This window comes from Monodelphis domestica, chromosome 4 (genome assembly GCF_027887165.1).
Source record: "Monodelphis domestica isolate mMonDom1 chromosome 4, mMonDom1.pri, whole genome shotgun sequence".
Lineage (NCBI taxonomy): Eukaryota > Metazoa > Chordata > Mammalia > Didelphimorphia > Didelphidae > Monodelphis > Monodelphis domestica.
The window spans coordinates 218,002,020-218,020,979 of NC_077230.1; the positions used below are offsets into that span (position 1 = coordinate 218,002,020).

Genomic DNA, 18,960 nt, shown 5'->3' on the forward strand with positions numbered 1-18,960 from the left:
TCTTGGCAAAGATTCTGCCATTTCCTCCTCTGGATCATTTTACAGATGAGGAAACTGAGGCAAATAGGATTAAGTGGCTTGCCCAAGATCACACAGCTAGTAAGCATCTGAATTCAGATTTGAACTCAGGAAGATGAGTCTTCTTCATTCTGGATCCTGCACTCTCTCCACTATGTCATCTAATTTAACATTTTACTAGAAATTTAACCAAAACAGAAACATATATGTAAAAAAATATATACACATATTTGTATATGGTTTATATATCTTTGTGGTGTGTATGTGTATATATAGACACATGTGTATGTGTCTATGTCTGTATGTGTATATGTCTATATCTATATACCTGTCTCCCCCATTAGAATGCAAGCTCATTTTCTTGCTGAGATTGTTTTGTCTTTGTACTTTAATCCCCAGTTGCTAACACACAGTAGGTACTTAATAAATATTTGTTGATTGATTTAATTTAACAAGGGTTTTTATGGAACATGGGGATTTTATGTGGGTTTATATTCATATAGCATCCACTAAGTTTTCTCTAGTGCTAATTTAGAGAATTGATTGAAAGAATTGAAAGAATATAGGGCTTTCCTCCAAACTTCTTAAATTATTTTTAGTCTGTGAAAATATCAAAAGGGAGTTTGGAAATCCTGAGACAGATTCAGTCTAAAATTACAGGCTAACAACATATGTTACATTCCCTCACACAGGAAAGGAAAGAATGAGAATAGAAATGGACCTTATGTTAAAACACTTGTGTTGAAATTCAGGGTTGTGCTGGAACCAGCTTGGCCAGGCTTGTAAGAGCCAATTGTTAAATTTTCAGTGTGAGCATTTTCCTCTCAGAAATTGGCAAATAATACAAATGAAAGCTTGATTTACTGGTGGAATGCCTTACTTAAAGTGATAAAGAAAATATTAATAATATAGATTAAACTTTAAATTTTTTCATGCACCATTTTTTTGTTTTTGTTTTTGTTTTTGTTTTTTTCCAGAAAGTCAGTTGTTAAACATTTACCGGAATATTACTGATTGAGTTCCAGAGCTCTGCCATGAACCTACTGTTTCAACTTGAATTTTGAGTCAGATGCTGATTGGAGTGAATAATAAGTCTTGTGAAATAGCTGCATTATTTGAATTCATACTTCATATTTCCAGTGGGAGGGAACCAATTACCATATTTTACATAATTATAACTTCAAACAGTGTGGATTGAAATGCATGCAACCACTTCAAAGGATTTCTTATTTACACTAATTGGGACCGATCTGTACTTTGGTTGATCTGTGATGTCACTGTTACTTCCTCACCCAAGGTACAGACCATAACCCATCACTGCTCTCTCATCCTTAGTGTCTTGATCATAAAACCTCCCCAAATCCTCTAGTTCATCTAAATTTCTGGGCTCTTTCTCTCGGGATTATTATCAACAAATCTAGCTCTGTACTTGTTACAGGTTTTCAACCACGTCTAGAAGGCACTCCATCCTGACTTACACTAATTAGAATCCCTAGTTTACTTCAAAGTTCAGCTCAAACATTACCTCCTAAATGAGTCCCTTCCCTCTCAAAACTTACTCTGTATATATTTATTGTGCAGATGTTTTCTAAACTAATCATATATAAATTCTTTGAAACCAAGGATCATTTTATCCACTTTTTGGTATGCCCAGCATTTAGCAAAGTATCTGGCATGTTGACGCCTAATCAGTGCTTAATTAATGTCTATATGAATGATAGTGAACTAATTAAGCTATCCATCAGCTTATCCCTCACTCTCATCACATGACTGGTTCACCTTTTATGGTCACACATCTTTTTGATGATATCCTTTATACCACTTCTCTATTAAAGTTAGTAATATGTTTTAACCTTGCCCCTTCGCACCTCTCTATTTCCCTCTAAGTAACTCACAACTTTAATTTATATGATGATATTTTACGACTTACAGTCATATGGCATTCCCAGATGAAAATTGGTATGAAAAAGATGGCTCATTGTTTTGATAAGAAGCTTGTAATCATTAAAACTCTTGTGCAGTTTTCAAAGGTAACTGCCCACTCTCCTTTTGCTGTTCAATGTTGAGCCCGGTTCATTATTCATACACAGTAACTGTTCAGGTTATAGGTGCTGTTGGACCAGCTTAATGGGTTTCATCAAACTACATGCTGTAGCTTGGATTTGATTAAGTAAATTAAGTCTCTCCAGGCTTCGTCTGCACAATGATGGAGTTGGAATGATTGGTGACTAAGGTCCTTTACTGTGTCTCTTAATTTTAGGATATTATTCCTTTATCAATTTCCCACCTCAACTACTGAGATTTATCAACTAGACAATATAAGAAAAATGATTGATGATTTCACTGTTATTTTTAGATCTTTAAAGTTTACAAAATAATTCACAACTAATCTTCACTACAAGGTGTAGGTGGTAGTAGTGATTCTTTAATTCTACAATAATCTATGATTTAATTTATGTGGGTGGCTCACACCTTACTTAACACTTTCATGGGGTGCTAAAGCCAAAAAAAAAAAATCAGCCTCTGGCGGCCAACTCCTCTGATGATGAGCCTTTCCAAACTGAGCTAGACAGGTCCCACCAGGAGAGAGAGATACAATCCATCTCCAAGTTTGGACTGGAAAATTTTCTGGCCTGGTATGACTTGCAAAGTTTGCATTCCTGGATCACTCAGGGTCACCATCCCCTGGTGAGACATTTATTCTTTTGAATCATCAAAGCACAGTAGCCTAATAAAATAAGCACTGAACTTGGGGAGTAAAACCAATCTATATCCAGGAAATGGCTTCTACAAAGTGGAAGGGTTCAACCACATGAAGCTGGACCCCTGAGCTTCCTTCCAAGTTACAATCCTATAAGCTTTTGAGTACTTGTCAAATCCTTGAAGTCACATTTGCTCTTGGCCATTGTATACCTTAAAATTTCTTAGACTTATAAATGTTGGAAATTTCACCATTGGGAAATTTCATACTTGAAAAATTTCCTATTGATAGTCTATTGGAATGTGAACCCCATTGGCATGGGAGGGTCATTCTCCTCCCTTCTTAAGATTACTTTAGGACAGAAACCTTTTGCTGAACAATGGAAAGGGCTTTGACCTATGCTTAAGCATAGAACAGGAATTTCTTTGAGTCATGATTGATTTTAGAATTGATATAATAGAGATACTTGAAATGACAGAACCAGGTCTTGGAAAATACAATTTCCACCCCACTCAGTCCTAACAGGATTTAGGAAGGGCTGCAGCATAGATCAAAATTTAATTATTCCAATCTCTACCCTACTCAGGGTAACAGGATTTAGGAAGGGCTGTAGCATAGATCAAGATTTAATTATTTGAGAATATGACCTTCAACAGACATGTGCAAAGCCACAGACCTATGGGCGGTCCTGGGTTAAGCTAGAGCCACCATTGGCACAGGGAAAATGATGGACAGTGATTGGTAGATGTGAGAACTGAGGGGAGGGAACTTGGATGGTTTCCTTAAAGATAGAGGGGTCTGAGGACTGGTGGTGGTGGGAGAGTTTTGGCTCTGAGTGGTTGGAGAGGTGCTCTGAGAAGCTTGCTCTGAAGGAAGCTGAAGGTGGGGGCCTCTGAGACTGTTTCTCCATTTTGGTCACGTGAGTAATAGGGACTGATCTCTTTTCTTTGCCCCAGCTATCTAAGGGCTTGGGCCTTTTGGCCCAGCCTAAACAGAAGGGGTATTTAAGCCCTATTCCCTTCTCTCCCCTTTCTCTCTCCCTCTCTCTCTCTATCTCTAATTCCTTTCTTCCTTCTGTTTGTAATTAAACTCTATAAAAGGTTGATGGCTGACTTGAGTTTTCATTTAGGAATTACATAGCTGAATTCCTTGGCGACCTTAAATTAATATATATCAGTCTTTTAAAGTGATTTCCTTGTCACACCATGGAATGTAAAGTACTACCTGCAGTGTCTTCTTTACAAGGTTACTGTAAAGATTCCCAAGGTGCTTTATAAACATGCAGCATTATATAAATATCATCTACTATCATTAATACTTATGATCATTCCTTCCTACAGCAGAGCTGCCTGGCACAAATCCTTCATCATCCTACTTTTATCATCTGGATAGCTTGGTATGTCTTCAAGTTTGCTGCATTTAGGCCACCTAATTCCAACCTAAGTCCTACTGCAATTCCAAAGCCTCCAGGCTTTAGGAGACTAGGAAAGTCAAAATTCATAGATAGTCCCTGGCAATTTGCATAATTTAATTTTTACCTCATAAGAATTCCTGAGAGAGTCCCAGAAATAATATTTCATGCAAGTGCCAAGGATTCTTAAGATTTTGAGTTTAGACAGGCCATTCCGAGGCATATATGGACTTGAAAAGACCCAACTCTGACCCAATCTGTCCCAAAGACCTGGAAACTCACGGTCAGATTTGGAACATGAACCTGAGTGTCCAATGGTCTAAGAAACCCTTTGGCCAATAAGCTTCCCCTGCTTAGGGAGTTGGTTTGCTCAGCACATCAAAAGGCTCTGTTTAATAGCTATGTCCCAATAAGCTACCCCAAATCTAGTCCCAAAAAGGAGGACTGCAATGTCATTCTGAACACCCTGGTCACGAGCACAAGGAAAGAAATAATGCTGCTGCACTCAAATGTGCTATTAGTGGCAGTGGCAGAGATGAACAAATGTTATCATCATGATACTTTTGCAATTCAATCTCCACATTTCAAAGGCAGAATGTAAATTTCAGAAGAAATGCATAATACATATTTAGGGGAAAATGTTTAGCAAATGGCAACAGTATATTTGGACATAATCCTGAAAGTTATATGAGTATTTTTTCTCAGTAGAGCCAAATTGTTAATGTGCTGACAGCCAGACTTCCCCCAAAAAAGCACGGTTATACAGATCAGAACTTAAAAATAGCCAGAGGTCTAAACTTAGAACAGAGTCTAGAAAACTGCCATATGGAACATGAGGTTGAGTTAGAGAGACAGGTTTTTAAGAGCCTATTTCCAAAATGGATCATTTCATCCCTTGCCCAGGATCAAGATTTCATGTGGAACCACCACATTCCTGGCCTCCCACATCCAAAACCCTGGGATTTATCTTTGACTTTTCTGTGTTCATTATCTCTCATGACTAATCAGTTTCCAAGTACTATCAATTCTACTTTCCAAACATCTCTCTCTTCTCTGGATCCTATTCTCTCCCTACTACCACCAACATAGTAACCCTCCCTGAACCATTACAATACAATATTACCATAAAAATAGTATTATCTCCTCCTTGGACTTCCTGCCTCAAGACTCTTCCCTCTCTAATCCATCCTTCATATGGCTGCCAAAGCCTAACCATGTTCCACCGTTGGCCTATACTCTTCAAGTTACCTAATCCCTAGAGCAGCATTAGTGAAATATTGACATGCATGCCCAGCCAGTGGGGGAGGGAGGCTGCTCCATTCCCTCTCTTCTCAGCACTGGAGGTCATTTTTTGCATACCCCACCCATGGGTAGAACCCAGCCACCCAAAGCAAGCACTTCCTCCCTCTGCCCTCTGGGGTAAGGTGGAGGTGAGGAGGGAGGGGAAGACTCCCAGGCAGCTTGAGGTTGCAGTTTGGGCATGCAAACTTGAAAACCTTCACCAACATTGCCCTAGAGTATAAAATACAAACTTTATAGCCCAGTATTTAAGACTTTCCAATCTGTCTCCATCTTCCATTTCCAGTTTTATTTCACATTACTCTCTTCATATGCTCTATTTTCCAAACTAAGCTCTTTCCTAAACTTAACCAAATGCTTCCCACCTCCATAAATTAGCATATTCCATTCTCCATCCCCAGAATGTCATTCCTTCTCATCTTCTCCTTTGAAAAACTTTCTGCTGATTTCAAATACCAGCTCAATAGCCACTCTCTACATGAAGCTTTTTCTGGTCCCTATCCATATCAAAGTGTTCCACCTTCAGATTTTCTCAGAATTTCCAACACACTCACTTATATCTTTGTGTACATTATGTTGTTTCTGCTCTCCTTAGCAAAATAAAAATTCCTCCCCATGGGCAAGAAATGTGTTCCTCCTCATTACTCTATTCCTTGTACATAAGATAATCTTTCATATGTAATGGATACATTGTTCTTGTTACATCATATTGAGTCAGAAGAACTCTCTTTTCTACAAAATAATTCCTAGGCTTCCTTTTGGTTCTAAATGTCTAAGAGTGCCAAAGACTAGGATATGGTGATGAAAGTTCAAAGGCAAAATATTATCAAAGAGTTGTTTCATTACTCCAGGAATAACATGAAGGACAATATTAGGGTTTCAAAATAGAAAGAAAGGGGGAGATAAAAATAGAGAGAGTCTTATAAAGCAAAATGGATAATTTTGATTACATAAGATTAAAATGATTTTGTACAATGAAGCTATAATTAAAAGAAAAAGCAGGAAACAGAAAAAATAATTGCAAGTTTTACTGTTAAATATCTCATTTCTAAAATATATAGAGAACTGAGTCAAATTTAAAAGAATATGAACCATTCCCCCAATGACAGTCAAATTATATGGAATAATTTCTGGGGAAGAAATCAAAGTTATCAAAAGCCATATAAATATATGTTAAGACACTAATAGTCAGAGAAATGCAAACTAAAACAACTTTCATTCCTATCATACTGGCTAAGATGACCCGAAGGGAATATGACAAATGCTAGAAAGGATAGGTGAAAATAGATACAACACTATTGTTGGGACTGTAAACTAGTCTAATCATTCTGGAAGACAATTTGGAACTATGACCAAATAATTATTTTTAAAACTCATTTTGTTTCATTTTCAGTTCTAAATTCTGTCCCTCCCCTTTTTCTGCACCCCTCCCCACCCATTGAGATGACAAGCAAAAAAAAAAATCATTATAAATATATATACACACACACATAAAATAAATGTCCACATTAGTGTTCCACCAGAAAGTATACACCATTTACCCAACAATGTGTTGATCTCCTAGATCTATATGCCAGAGAGATCAAAGAAAGAAGAAACAGGCAAACATAAAAATACTCATAGCAGCTCTTTTTGTGGTAGCAACGAATTGAAAACTGAGAGGATATACTTAAATGGGAATAGCTAAACAAGTGGCATATGAATAAGATAGAATTCTTTTGTGGCATAAGAAATGATGAGGGGAGTAGTTTCAAAGAAACTTGGGAATACCTGATGCAGAGCGAAGTGAGTAGAACCAGAACAACTTATTGGTAGCTGCAATAATTTTTAAATAATAAACTCTGAAAGACTTTGTAACTCTGATTCTACAGGATTCATGATGAAACATGCTATCCCCTTTCAGAAATAGAAATGAAGGACTTGAATTGATTAAAGGATATTTTCTTGTATTTCTTTTTCTTGATTTTCTTCCTTGGAAGAATATTCTTCCTTGGAATTTTTCCTTGGAATATAATATAATATAATATATATATGTATATATATAGTATATATATAGAGAGAGAAATTTGTTTTGCATGTCTATACATATTTGTAATAGGGTTTTTTTGGGTTTTTTTTTTTTTGCCTTCTCAATAGGTGAGAGAGAGGGGAGAGAATTTAGAACTGAAAATAAAACTAAAATATAAGAAAAGATCTCTGATGGACAAATTAAAAAAGAAGAAAGGAAAATGGGTAGAGTTGAATGAAAGTCAGAAATAAACCTCAATGCTTTACATTTATCTTTTTCAAAACTCTTTGAAGTAAATTATTGCATTTTATCTTCAATCAAAACCAATGAAGTAGGTACAGTACTATCCCAGTTTTATAGATTAGAAAACTAAGGCCCCAAAGCTTGAAGTAACCAGTAAGCCAGAATGTGGAGTGCCCTAAATCAGTTTTCCATCTTAAACACTGTAAACCACTGCCTCCTTTGTTCTTTCTAATACTGAGAACTACACTGCCTCTCAAAAGTGCACTAATTCTTCTTAGCACTGAAGTCACATAGAGGAGAGAAATATATTGGAATGATAGAACTATATTCCGTGACAAGCTCTATTTCTTAGATAATAAAATGAAAAAAAAATATATGGCCAGAAAAGTTTCTGATGTTGCTGGAATCTGCTTTTAAAAAATTCTTCATTTCTCATTCTTTATTTTCTCTGAAGAGATGCTCTTCAAATTGCATAAAGGAGGTTTGCGCATGCTCTGGCAGCCACTCCTCCCCCATAATCACTGACTTTGGGCAGGTGTTTATATAAGTTCTTCAGCTATTCTAGTTCCAAGCTTACATTTTTCATATCATAGATCAGTTCATTAGTTCTTGGTAAAAAAAAAAAACAAAGAAAGTCATCCTGAGATTACACCACAAGACCTATACACACAGAGTCTTTAAAATGACCAGTTAACGATTATTCCATTTCATTTTTATCTAGATTTTGGGTATTTTAATCCTAGTTATCTAAAAACATACTTAGATAATGATCCTTTTTGATGTTCTTTTTTTATACTTCTGCCTGAGAAGCTATTCTTTTATATAGAGTTCAATTTCATACTGGGTGTACTATATTCTCCTCAAAAATAATCCTTTCCAAAAAGATTAGGTAGAATTTTCAAATATCTTTACATCTAAGTCAGAACCAAATTGATGTATTTTAACTAGGTTATTTCCTATTCCCATTCCCTTTTACCAAGTCCTAATCAAAACTTTCCTTTTACCCCAGTAACTAATAAACTAAAAACGGAATGAAAATTTCTGTCTCTTTTCTGGCACCATTAGGCAACATGGATTTATGGATTGAGAGATGGCCTACAAAGCAGGAAGACCTGGATTCAAGTCCTATCTCTGACACATATTGGTTTTGTGACCATAGGTAAGTCACCTTCCCTCTCATTGCTCTAGGTAAATGAAAGTTTCAGAAAAGAGGCTAACTTTCATTGGCAAATGGAGTTTTCTCACTGAGAGTTCTCAACACTATTGAAATCACAGGTTTGAACCAATCATTCCCTTAAACATGTATGGTTACAACTTGAAACCTAAGCCCAAATAATATATGATCTATAAATAATAATTACTAGCATTTATATAGTACTTTAAGGTGTGAAAAACACTTTTAAAACTATTAACTCATTTCATCCCCACAATAACCATAAGAAGTAGGTGCTATTGTTATCCCCATTTTATAGAAGAGGAAAGTAAGTCAGTTAGAGGTTACATGATTTGTCCAGTATCGCACAGATAGTAAGTATATGAGACTAAATTTGAACTCATGTCTTCCTGATTTTAGCGGTTTTACAATATCTCTTAGAAAAGAGGAAGAAGAACCCGACAAAATCCTATGAACACACTTTATAACTTGTAATGATTTTGAGGTAAATGTGAGTACAAAGAATACTACTGTGGAAAAAACTAGGAGATCAAGTAATTTTCAAAAATTTCAGAAAGTTGCAACCTCTTCAGATGACTAACACCTATATAAGTTCCTCAATAAAGGAGCTGAGAGGTAGAAAACTTAGTGAATACTTAGCACCACCTTTTAAAAAGGAAAAAATGATTATATCTTTGCAGATGGGGGAAAAACAAATTAACAGCATATTACAGAATAATTAAGGATAGATGTAGAGCTAGAAGAGACTTTGGAGACCATATCCAACTATATCATTTTACAGTTATTCTAAATTAAGGCTGATAGGGTAAATAATTTGCCCAGGGTCATTCATTCTTCCTTACCACAAGTCCAATACTTTTATCTTTGTGTAGCTGTCATATGTTCATGCAACATATTCCCCAGTGTTATTTGAGACATTCTAAATAGAGTTAAAATACAAAGAGATTCATTAATCATGATGTTCTCCAAATACTTTTATTCATAGGTGGTGACATGCTAACAACCACAAGCTCCCCTTAGTGGAATCCATAAGCATTTTACAGAGATTAGTTTAAGTTATCCACAGTGGAAAAATAAAGTAGAACAAATATGAATATCATCCAGAAGACAACATACAGTATGATGAGCAACCCACTGAGTGGCCCAATAGTAAACAAAAATCTTCAAAAAGTGTTGCATCCAAAAAACTGGAACATGAGGGAGTGTCCCTCAATTGAGTAATGGCTGAACAAGTTGTGATACATGATGGTGATGGAACATTATTATATAAGGAATGATGAATGATTTGATCTCTACAAGAACACTCCATGAACTGATGTGGAGTGAAATGAGCAGAACCAGAAGAACATTATACACAGAACCTGAAACATTGTGGGATGATCAAATGTGATTGATTCTGCTACTAAAAGCAAAAGATCCAGGACGATTCTGAGGGACTCATGAAAAAGAAGGCTATCCACATCTGGAGAAAGAACTGTGGGAGAAAAATATCAGAAGAAAACATATGATTTATCACTTGTATATATGGGTATAGGATTTGGGGTTTTGATTTTAAAAGATTACTCTTTCACAAAAATGAATAATATGGAAATAGGTTTTGAATGGCAATATATGTATAACCCAGGGAAATTGCTTGCCAGCTCCATGAAGGGGGAGGGAAGATGGGAGGAAGATGACAATAATATAACAATAGGAAAAAATTCTAAAATAAAAATAAATTTTAAAAAAAGTGTTTCACCCAGCTAGTGCATGAAAAGAGGCAAAGACAGATAAGTTTAGGAAACTGCAGAACATTTTTAATCATTCAAAATGTTTATTTAAACAAAAGTCCATTTCTCAAAACTAATAATCTCCTTGTTAAGTTCTAGAGAATCAGAGAACACTGTAATCGTCCCAAAAAAATCCAGTCATGAAAAGGGCAAAGGAAAGTTACATGGTTGGAGTAAATAAGCTTTAACAAATTGCCAACAATTACAAATATGTGGAAAGTTGCATAAAACCATCATCAAGAACGTGACTTGTGATTAGTAAGTTCTCCCTTGTTGGAAGTCTTCAAGTGGGGGCTTGGTGAGCAATTGTCAGGTATATTATATTAAAGACTCCTTTTGAAATGTGGATTGGACTAGAGGACCACTAAGGTATTTTTCAACTTAAAATTCTACAATTGTATAAAAATGTCAAGTACTGTAAAATATGCAATAATTTTTAGTGCAAAAGTCATTGAAAAACTATTAATACCAGAAGAGATTCTTCCAACATTTTATATTTTTATACTGAATTCATGTTGATGGATATGCATTTGACAGGTTGAAAACTAAATCACTCTGAATTCTATATTGAAACAACACTTTTGGAACATAATAAAAGTACACATTTAAATTAAAAAATACGTTTAATTACACATTCTTCCAAAGGAATTCAAAGGCCTCAAAAAAATTCTCAAAACATTTCAGATATGCATACCTTCTAACCCCACCCCTTTTCTTTCAACAGGATAAAATAATTCTCTAAAATTAAATTCATCTCATGTATTACATTAGCACTGTCAGAAATCCAAAAGAAGCAATATATACTGAAAACTCATCCCAGAAATACTGTTGTGACAGAAAGGACTGTTATAAATACTACAGGCCAATTTGATTAGGCTCAAGGTATTTAAAGAAGATAACTATCACATGTGATGAACCAGATATCACAAAGTTACCTGACATAGTAACTAATGATTTTGTCTAAATTTTTGCATGCTTTAAAGAGTGACATTGTTTGACAGTAAAAATAAATACATAAAAATTGTTGTCAAGGAGTCTAACAACTATCTCTCTGTGCTTTCTCACTTTGACAGATTTATCTCAATCTTATCTGTACTTTCTAGGTTCAAATTTCATCAGTCACTAATGACATATCCAAGTACAAAACACTTAATTTTTTTTGAGCTTTGGTTTCTTCATCGGTAAAATGAAGGTAACAGCCACAGTGCCTACCTCAGGGTTGTCGTAAGCCTCAAATTAGATTACATAAAGTGGTTCACAAACCTTAAAAATACATGTAAATGTCAGTGTTATAATGACTAGTAATGTATTAGCAATTTGAAATGAACACTGTGCTCCTCTACCTTAAATATGCCAAAGTACATTTTGTCCAAAAAAAACCCCAAACAACTCCTAGCAAATTCTGGCCTTTAAAATGTTCTTGTAATACTTTTGAAAGTCATTTAAAATCATTCAGAATTCTTTAAGTTTTTCAACATGCAGTTAAAATTGGAGAAATGTGTTTTCATGATCAATCTTGACTTAGGATCCTTAACATTTAATATTAATGCCAATTACAATAAGTAAATCACCAGAAGCAGATAATAATTTCTGATGAGACAATCATTCCTCACTCCACCAATAATTCTGTGAAAGCAGATGACAACTATGTGCGACTAAGTGATCTCTGTGTTGAGGATGTAGTAAACCTACTTCAGAATGGTCAAAATACTAATCACATTCTCTGAGCCAAATAAGAACAACACAGATCTGTGAGTGCCACCAACAGCAGATTGCTGGAAATCTCAAAATAATAATGAGCATTTGAAAAAGTGGAAGATCCCCAAAGAATAATTGAATTGACTTCTAATGATTTAATTCTTTTTACACACACACACACAAACACACACACACACACACACACACACACACACACACACACACACACTTCCCTCAACAAGTGTTGAGCTTTAGAAACAATAAGGCCAAAGTTAAAAAATGGGCCTATATTTTGATGAGTAAGCTCCTTAAAGACAGTCTCTTTCCTTTTAATCTGATCCCCAGAAGTTTCCATACACAATAGTGCTTAATACATGTTCTTTGAATTTGTTTCAGAGAGGTAAGATCAATAGAACATCTCTTCCATCTCTCAGATTCTTGCAAATACTCAAAAAAAAGTGCATACAGTAAAAATATTAAGGGAAAAACATACAAACAGATCTTCAATCCAGTAAATATATATGAACTACTACTTGTCAGGCATTTGTGAACAATTAATGAAAAGCTTTGACCTTAGAGCTCTCATATTCCCAGGAGAGAGGAGGAATAATAGAGAGAATGAAAGAAGCAACATATACATATACAAGGAAATTCAAAATATACATAAAATAAATGCAAAGTAGTTAGTAAAAAAAGGAATATTAACAAGTTGCATTTATAGAGGTGGTGTGACAGATAGAGCCTTGGACCTGGAGTCAGAAAGATCTGATTTCAAATCCATCCTCAGAAACTACCTTGGGCAACTCAATTAACTTCTGTCCACCTCAGTTTCTTTGTCTGTAAAAAATTAGAATAATAATAGTATATACTTCTCACAGTTCTAATAAAGTACTTTGTAAATCTTAAAATATTATATAAATGATGGCTATTATAGTAATTATGTACCTAACAAACTTATTTCCCTTTAATAATCTCTTACCTCTCCTCCCTATCCCAAGTAAAAGCCTCTTGTTATAATGATTTCAAATTGCAAAAATAATAAAGAGATAGTTCCAGCTTGTTTTCCCAAATGATTGGATCAGTCCACAGTTCCAACATCCATTTGTCCAAACCCCTTCCAACATGTCATTTTGCTTTTTTTTTTTAATCATTTTAGCCAATTTGATAGTTTTGAGATATCTTGGAAGTGTTTTGATGTGCATTTCTCTAATCAATAATTTACAGCATTTTTCATGTAGTTATATGTAGCTTTGGCTTCTTCATCCAAAAACTGTCCATTCATATCTCTTGACCATTTATCAAATGAGGAATGGCTTATATTCTATACATTTGAAAATGTTATCCATATGCCTTCTCTAATGGGGGGAGGTTTGGGAGGGAAGAAGTTACCTAGGTATTTTAATGTAACAAATAAACTAAAATTTAAAAAATAAGCATATATCAACTATATTGACTCTGCTACCCTCAAACCACCCTCTCTTTTGGTCATTTGATCACCTTTTGGACTCTAAATTACATAAAAATGTAGTTAAGAAACAACCATCTAACTCCAATTCGATGTAAAAAAGTCTTAGACAAGAAAGATGATTTTCTCCTCCTACTAAGCATGAAAAGCAAATAAAGCAAATATTTGAGTATGTGGCATTGTATAAGGCATTACAATATCAAAAGAATATCCAAGGTACTCAGAGCTGTCCAGATTCTCAAACCTCTCTACTTTTCTGAAAACACATCCATAGACATATGACATCCAAAAACAATAAACAGAATTAGGGAAAACTAAGGCTAGGATTTGGGAATAGATCCCCCAATAAAATATCTTTGAAATTTCCAATCAACTGGTGGCAAACCAAGACATTTTCTTTTTCCTTAAAGCAATACTCTGATTATTGGTGAATTTCCCATAGATTTCTTCCCACAGCCAGAAGGAATTGAGAATTCCAGAGTCAAGTATAACATTAAAATTAGAAGGGTTCTGGATTGCATTAAGACAGAAGGTGGCAAAAACAAATACTATTTTCAGATGATTTTTATTCCAATATCAGCATAGGGCTGGAAGGAGGACTTGGCATAAACCTTATGTGTAATTACCATGTAGCATTATAATTAAAGATTGAAAGAACATTAGAGGTAACTTACTAGAACTCTCTCAGGTTACAGATGAGAAAACTGAGGCCCAGAGAGGTTATATAAATTGCCCACAGTTACAAAGATAGTCAGTGCCAACACTAGGATTCATGTCCTGATCAATGACTTCCAAATCTAGGACTCTTTCCACACTATAAGAAACTATCTCTTAGCTACTATTAATAAATAGGTTTTTTTTCCTCTTTAAGGTTATTCTTTTCTAATAATATCACCATTTTTGAATCCTTGTTTTATTAAATTGTTCTCTATCATTTCGTCTGCCACTCTCAGTAAGTATTCTTGTTCACTTCTCAGAATATCCATCAGTACTTTATCTTGACTATCTTTGTGTATGACTCATCATCAAGCTCAATATCATTTGACACTATTCCACTTACAAGATTATGAACACTATGATCACCAGTTCTTGACCATTTCCTCTTCCATGGTATCAGTTCTCAAAAACCAGATGGATACTCTTATCTGAATCTCTGATCTTTCCCTCACTCTTCTGCCAATCTATCAATTCTAAATGGACCTATTTTCCTCCCTTGATTATATCATCCACCATTTAAAAAAATTGAGGCCCCATGCTCCTTCAAATTTCCTCTGATACTTCCCTAATCAATCCCAATTCTAACTAATTCCTGTCATCTGCTGGCGTACTTCAGCAAAAACAGAACAACTAATCATTATTGATTTGCCCTAATTCAGTTAAATTGGAAATATTCTCTCTCCTCTCTCTCTCTCTCTCTCTCTCTCTCTCTCTCTCTCTCTCTCTCTCTCTCTCTCACTCACACACACACACACACACACACACACACACACACACACACAAAAGACTAATATTTACAAGGTACTGTTCTGTAGTTTGGGAAACAAAGTCAAAATCAAAACAGGACCAGCCCTCAAGGAGTTTTCATTTATTGGGAAGATATATACGTATATAAGTAAGTAGTTAAAAAGCATTTATAAAGTAATTTCATGAAGGAGTAAACCTTAATAACTGGGGCAGCAGGAAATACCTCATATAGGAGGTAGCACCTGAGCAGTTCTTTGGAGTAAGCAAGAGAGCAAGAGATTCTATAGAAGACAATGAATTCCTGATATGGGTAAACTACTTGTACAAAAGATAGAAAGTCTATAATGAGGTTTATACTTTTTCCAAAGCTAAGGATTTATGGCTCCATGTCTCAAGCTGGTTCCCATGTATAAGATATAGGGTGCAATAGAGGGTAGACATGATGGAAGATGCAGCCAGATATACATTTGAGGAGTAGTGGTTGAGAAGAGGAAAATGGAAGCTGAAAGGCCTCTTTCTGTGACTAGGTTGCCTTTGACTTGGTTCCATTGTTCCACAAATAAGAAACAGGCAGCAAAGATCCTAGTCCTACCCAATCAGCTCAGTCAATGAATGAATGAAAAAAAATTCATTAAGAAGGTGATGAGTCAAGTACTGTGCTATGCCATGGAAACACAAATAGAGAAGTGAAACAGTACCAGCTTTCCAGGGGGAGACACCACACACACACGCACACAATTTCAATTTCTGAGGGTAGATGGCAAGTCTCCAGGGATCTGAAAACACCTCAGCAGGTCAGATGGCAGTGCCTAGTGGTACAGACAATATAGCAACAAGGCAAATGATAAGGATTTTAGGTTGCAGGGTCAAAGATGGTACGGTCTGATAAGCTTCCATCTTATCAGGATTGTAGTTTGTGATTCTACCTCCCAAGGGGTATGAGTAGCTTCATCACAGCATCATCACAGAAATTGAAATTGTGTGCGTGTGTGTGTGGTATCTCCCCCTGGAAAGCTGGTACTGTTTCACTTCTCTATTTGTGTTTCCATGGCATAGCACAGTACTTGACTCATCACCTTCTTAATGAATTTTTTGAGCAAGGATGCCCGTTATCACCACTTTTATTTAATATTGTACTCTTAGAAATGCTAGCTTTAGCAATTAGAAAAGAAAAAGGAATTGAAGAAATTAAAGTAGGCAATGAAGAAACTAAACTATCACTCTTTGTGGATGATATGATGGTATACATAAAGATTCATAGAAAATAAACTAAAATTAGCTGAAATAATCAATAACTTTACCAAAGTTGCAGGATACAAAACAAAGCCACAAAAATCATTAGATTTCTATATACTTCCAACACAGCCCAGCAATAAGAGTTAGAAAGAGAAACTCCATTTAAACTCCTTCTGGACTCTATTTGCCAAGACTAATACAGGAATTATATGGATGTAATTACAAAACACTTTTCACACAAATAAAGTTAGATTTAAACAATAAGAGAAACATTAATTGCTCATGAGTAGGCTGAACTAATATAATAAAAATAACAATCCAACCTAAATTAATTTATTTATTCAGCGCCATACCAATCTACCAAAAAACTATTTTACAGAATTAGAAAAAAATTATCAAAATTCAACTGAAAGTACAAAAGAATAAGAATATCAAGGGAACTAATGGGGAAAAAATGTGAAGGATGGTGGCCTAGTAGTACCAGAAGCAGTAATCATCAAAACAATCTGGCACCAGCTAAGAAATGGAAGGGTGGATCAACGGAATAGAGTAGGAGTAAATGACCTCAGGAATCTAATGGCTGATAAGCCCCAAAACCCCAGCTTTGGGTATAAGAACTTGCTATTTGACAAAAACTTCTGGGAAAAATGAAAAATAGTAGGGCAAAAATTTGGTTTAGGTCAATATCTCACCCCATATACCAGGATAAGATCAAAATAGGTATATGATTTAAATGTAAAGAGTGATATTATAAATAAATTAGGGGAACATAGATGAGTTTACCTGTCAGATCTATGGAAAAGGGAAGAATTTATGACTAAACAAGAGAGAACATTACATAGACATAAAATGAATAATTGTGATTATATTAAATCTAAAAGGTTTTGTACAAACAAAACCAATGCAACCAAGATTAGAAGGAAAACAGCAAACTGAGGAAAAAAATCATAACAACCTTCTCTGATAAAGGTCTCATTTCCCAAATATATAAGGAACAAGGTCAAATTCATAAGAATACAAGTCATTCTCTAATTGATAAATGGTCAAAGAATATGAATAGGCAGTTTTCAGAAAAAGAAATCAAAACTATCAATAAGCATATAAAATTTTGTATAAAAATATTTATAGCTGCTCTTTTTGTGGTGACAAAGAATTGGAAACTAAAGAGATGTGTCTCAGATGGGGAATGGCTGAACAAATCATGATATATAATTGTGATGGACTATTGTGCTATAAGGAATGATGAACAGGATGATTTCAGAAAGAGCTGGAAAAACCTATATGAACTCATTAGAGTGAAAGAAGCAGAATAAGGAAAACATTGTACACAGTAACAGCAATACTGTAGAACAATCAAATGTGACAGACATTGCACTAACAGCAATCATCCAGAGCAATTCTGAGGGACTCATGAAAAAGAATGTTATCCACCTCCAGAGAAAGAACTGTTTGAGTAGGAATGTAGATGAAAGTAAATGATTTATCACTTGTTTACTTGAGTTTATGTTTTAGGGGTTCTGGTTTTACAAGATTATTCACTCACAAAAATGAATAATATAGAAATATGCTTTGCAGGATAATACATAAATTACCCAGAAGGGGGAAAAAAAGCAAAAGACAAGCCATGTCTTCAAAGAATTCACAATCTAATTCAAGTTAGATAGAAATGTCCAAGGGTCTTTTGGGTTTCATGGTAAGGCAGCTAGCTATTAATGTCTCTTATCTAATGTCATTTCCACTGATAAATTCATATCAGTTTCTGATGCTGAACCATTTGATTGCACCAAGGATTTTGGTGGCAATAATTTTCTTTTCTGGATCTTTAGTAGCTTGGCTGTAGCATCTGCAAGAGCATTTGTCAGACTAGAACTCTACAGAGGTTGCTTATCTCTATAGTGGGCACTAGCCTGGAAGTATTAATATTTTCAAATTTTGTGGTTTCTGGGTTCTAGGCTGCCTCCTTTGGAGTCTGACAGAACATGGTATTGGTAACAGTTTAACTTGTCTGGCATATACTGCCTCTTTTCTTTCCTGCAGATGCTTTGCTAGGATAGGCAAAGATTGGCTAACTTGCTGTCCCTGTGAGTGACAGTTGGTAAGGATGGCTGGGCCCTTCTCCACAGAGACTGCTTCTTTGTATTATGGCTACAAGAATAGGCTGGAAATAGGACCAGAACATAGGAGTCAGGGGTATGCTACTACTACTCCCTGGATTCCTATGCATATCTGCCTATTGCTATCAGTTGGTCAGTCAAAACAAAGTGGAAGTAGAAAAGAAAATGATTTTCATTGAGTTTAGTGAGCTAAAAGATTAAGTTAAATTCACAGAGACCATTTCTCTAGATTAATGGTGCAGAACTGGGAGACAGAGATCACTATTCTTTAAAAACCATAGAGAGCTTGAAATCTTCCTGACAGTCCTGTCTCTCTGAAATTGGGTAAAGCACCTGGGACTGGATAAACATGAGACTAAC

The 18,960-nt window shown here is 35.3% G+C and overlaps 1 protein-coding gene across 2 annotated transcripts in view; it reads right to left on the reverse strand.

Annotated features, from left to right (window-relative positions):
• HECW2 (HECT, C2 and WW domain containing E3 ubiquitin protein ligase 2) overlaps window positions 1–18,960 on the reverse strand; it is a 466,207-nt gene that overhangs the window by 292,616 nt on the left and 154,631 nt on the right. The window lies entirely within an intron of this gene.